The sequence below is a fragment of the Capsicum annuum genome, chromosome 1, assembly GCF_002878395.1.
Source record: "Capsicum annuum cultivar UCD-10X-F1 chromosome 1, UCD10Xv1.1, whole genome shotgun sequence".
NCBI lineage: Eukaryota > Viridiplantae > Streptophyta > Magnoliopsida > Solanales > Solanaceae > Capsicum > Capsicum annuum.
In genome coordinates this window covers 70,350,356-70,355,281 of record NC_061111.1, presented here as the reverse complement: position 1 = coordinate 70,355,281, position 4,926 = coordinate 70,350,356, and positions in this window count along the sequence as shown.

The following is a 4,926-nucleotide window of genomic DNA, read 5'->3' as shown; positions in this document are numbered from 1 at the left end:
GATTAAAAATAAGTATTTTATTTTTATTTATAAAGACGCATCAACAAGAATGTTAAAATATGGTTGAAACTTCTTCTCCATATGTAGTTGGACAAAAATCTTCATTATCATCAAATTGATTGCAAATTGATTAGAATCGTCTTGAACGTGTCTTCAATCCCGTTTCACCAAACCATTGGACTTTTGAACCGTTGGCTCTGATGCCACTTATTGGGTTCGAAATCGACAGGGCGTCATGCGGAAACTAATAGTTTGCAAATCATTAGATGATAAATCAGGTGACAAAGAAAAAACATACTAAAAAATATATTATTAATATGATTTGGTCAAATCACCTACATATGAAAAATTAATATTTGAAAAACATAAAATCTATTGAGAGAAAATTCCCTTCTAAACAACACTTTTTAATGACTACATTGTGCATGCTATTGTGTTATGTATGAGAATGGGTTATTCTATTTATAGAGTTTTAAAATTTTTCCTCCAAGAAAGAGGTTAGTCAAATATGGAAAAGTTCTATATTTTTCTTTTAGGAAAAGTAAAAGTAATTTTGACATCACTTTTATTTTCTTTCCAAAAAAAAATAAAACTTAATTTTAGTAAGAAATTAGGACAAAATTCCTAACAATTTAGTGGTATAATATATAGTATTTAGGGGTAATTAGCTCCTATACTAATTGATTTTCAGATTTTTACTCAAATTCTAAGGGTTTTAGTACTTATTTAATTATAATTTTTAAGTTGCGAATTCATATCTACTTTATGTTATAATTTTAGTGAAGGTTTACATATTAATTTATATTTTATAGGGAAAAGACATCGTTTCCACCCTAAACTATACAAGAAAAGTCTAAGCCACACCTAAACTATCTAAGTGACCTATTACACACCTAAACTATATAAAAGTGATATTTATTACACTATGTATAGCATTATACCACTTGCATGTGGTGTGGTGTTGCACACACCCCTGCCACGTCAGTGCCATGTCAGCATAATACAAAAAATAAAAAAATTAATATTTTCATAATTTTATTTTTTCTTTTTAATTTAAACATATGCACACACAAAAACCTTCATTTTTTGGATGAATTAACAACACACACTCACAAAAGAGAAAAGAAGGGATTAAAGCAAGAAAATCAATGCCAAAAAAATGTTGGCAGCTCAGCAATAGAGGAAACTGAACCAGTAGCCAACAAAGCCTTAGCAACGGCGGAGAAAGAAGAAACCTCTGTTGAGAAACCTCATTTGATGTTGCTTGTCTTACTTAAGAAGGGTCATTCAAAACCAGAAAGAAAGATTGGTACAGGAATCCGTCCTTTTCAAATCTGATATCATCCAAAATTTAAGAGTTTCTACTTCTTTGTTGTTAAGAAGGACGAGTCTGTGGATAGTTTTAGGAAGTGTGTTGATCAGATACAACCTCTTCCAGAGAACATGCAAACAAAACATTATGCTAGCGGTGGAAAAAGTGGTGGTGGTGGAGGAAAATGAGTTAGATATGGGCGTGGCCGTGGAAGAGGAGGGAGGTCAAGATACTGAAACAATCAACAGTAGTAGATTGCCAATTTCTTCTGATCAGTCTTTTTAAGTGTTATTGAATTCAAATTTTGATCATTTAAATCTATTATTCTATAATGTTGACATTGCTGATTAGAGTTTTCGCAGCAACATGCCAACATCCATATCTCACCAAAAAAAAAAGCCAAAAAGATCAGTTGGTACTGATGAACACTAAAGAAGATAGCAAATAAAGAAAAAAAATTCAAAGAAAGAAGTAAAAAAATTAAAAATTGAAAATCAAAATGCTCTCAGTGGCATAATTTATTATTTAATAGATAATTTTAGAATCAATTATACAAAATTCAGTGGGATTAGGAAGGCATTCGCATCAAGTGTTTGATGAAGTGTGACAATTTTTTTTAAAATTTGCCCGTTTAAATAGCAAATTCAATTTGACTTTATTCATGGTGAAATTGACATTGATTCGATGAAGATGGAGGATGGGTTGTGAAGAAATTGCTTATTTGGTGGTGGGGTGGCGAAGAAGATGTGCTGGTTTGGGTGGGATTGAATTTTTGGGGTGGGGGTGATGAAGAAGAAGATGTTTCGATAAAGGTGGAGGAGAAGAAATTGCTTATTTGGGGTTGGGGGTGGAGTTTGGAGGTGGGGGTGATGAAAAAGATGTGTTAGTTGGGGTGGGGTTGGATTTTTAGGGTGGGGGTGATGAAGAAGAAGATGTTTGGGGGTAGGGGGTGATGAAGTAGATTTTAGGTGGTGGGGGAGGGGAATTTTTAATTTTTAATTTTTTTTTCGTTATTTTTTTTATTTAGACGCACCTTTTTTAATTTAAATAATTACGTTTTTCCACGTCAGAATTAGAGGGTAAAAAAATATCACTTTTAAATAGTTTAGGTGTGTAATAGGTCACTTAGATAGTTTAGGTGTGGCTTAGACTTTTCTTGTATAGTTTAGGGTGGAAATGATGCCTTTTTCCTATTTCATATTGAAAATATTGAGTTTTAATTTGTATCTATAATATATTAAAAATATGAAAGGCTTTGGAAATGTCATTTGAACTTTTTCCTTCATTAAAAGTCTTCGATTTAGACAAAATCGTCTTGTTACTATTTTTTTCTAATGTTTAAGAGTTAAAAATTAATTAAATATATTTATGATAAAATTTTGTCTTAGTAGAAGTCATCAGAATTAATGACAACTAATACTTTTTTTTATTAATTTAAGAATTCTAAATCAACTAAATTTAAAATTGACAAAACACGTAAAAGGAATAAAAGAAAGAAACATGAAAAGTGAAAAAGGAGGAAACTCGCGTTAAAAACAAATTTTTTAAAAAAAAATATTAAAAGAAAAAACATGTAAGAAATTGCATAAATATATTTTGTTTCGCTAGGTGAAAGGGCTCTCACTTATTCTTTTTAATTTGGGTTAAAAAATTGCACTTAATTTGATTTTTTATCTTTTTAGGTTTGATTATTAATTTAAGTAAGAAATTATAATATTAATACTTCTATATCAATTATAATTTTACTTTACATAAAAAAAAATTTCTATAACTCTATTTACGTAATATTTGGATGGATCAGATTAAAATTTACAAAAAAAAAAGTATGAAAAAACTACAAATCTACATATACATCTGCAATCTCCATCTCCATCTCCATCTACGTAATATTTGGATGAATCAAGATATATTAAAAGTGTGAAGATTCTTAAAAAAAATTATTTGAACTTTCTGCCCTTCATTAAGAAACTTTGTAATAGATAAATTCATCTTTTCACTTAGTATTTTAAATTAATTAAAGTCTTTTTTAATTTAGATAAGAAATTATATGAAAAAAACAACAGGACAATTAATATGCAAGGAGCCCTAAAATATATGATGAAAAAAATTAAATTAAATCATATTTATTTAATATTAAAATTATTTAATTTGTGGCTAACAAAAGAATATATGGTTTGAAGAAGGAAAAATTATGCAGATTAGCCATTATTGGGCTTTTATTACCACTTAAAGCCTAATTTTTAATAATTACAATTCATAGCCTCCTCTTGCCTATTAATTATTCCTAATTATAATTCATAGTCTTTCTCATGTATTTTCTCACTTTTTCTATTTTCTATTATTCTCCTTTTTTTTTTCCTTTTCAGTTTTTTTTCTTTTCCTTTTTTTGTTGCTTTCTCTTTATTTTTTCTTTTTTTTTTACTTTTTACTTTTTTCCTTTTCTTTTTTATTCATTTTTTTCTTTTTCTTTTTTCCCTTATTTTTTCTTCTTCTTTTTTTGTATTTCTTCTCCTTCATTTTTTTCTCCTTTTTTTTCTCTCATTTTTCTCCTTCTTTTTTTTTCTTTTCAGTTTCTCTCCTTTACATTTGTGCGAACTAGCAAGCACAAATACAAGTGTGAAATATAAAATACAAATACACATACGAACTATAACATACAAATACAAGTGTAAACTACAAAATACAAATTCAAATGCGAACTATAACATATAAATACAAGTGTGAACTATAAACTATAATACAAATGCGAACTATAACATATAAATACAAGTGTGAACAATCATTTGTATTTTTTAATTATTGAAAAGGAACGATTGATTTTCTTTTTACGAATACTTGTTTATATTTATTGATACTAGTTGTATTTATTTATTCAAATAACTACAACTCAAATTTTTGTACAAATACGATATATACAAATGCATATTATATTTGTATTTTGTAAAATCATTTGTCTCATTTGTTTGTCATTGTATTTGCATCAAGTGATATTTGTTTATTTACAAATATGAATGATAATTTTGATATACAAATACAAAACGGTACATTTGTATCAAATGATACATTATATATTTATATATTTTAGAATCAAAAAAATATAATCAATGCACTTACTTGTTTGTATACAAATACAAATGATAAATTATACATAGTCATGAGTAAATACAATATGCAATCAACTTACAAATACAAATATAAAATAATTTCTTAAAAGTATAAAGGTAATGAAGAAAATAGAATACAAATACAGGTATAATCCAAATATAATCTAACTATACAAACACAATAAAACCATAATATAAATATAATCCAATATAATATGCAATCGATTATAAAATAAAAATACAAAATAGTTCTTTAAAATACAAGTGTGAATTATACAAAATATAAATGACGGCGCAAACTAACAAATACAAATACAAGTGCAAACTATTAAATACAAATACAAATGCGAACTATAAAATATAAATACAAGTGAGAACTTTAAAATACAAATACAAATACAGTTGTATTAATAAATATAAAAATATAAATGGCGGTGTGACTACAAATACTATAAATAATTGTGATATTTACGTTATCATCCATGACTTGTGCTCGACTAGTCATATTTT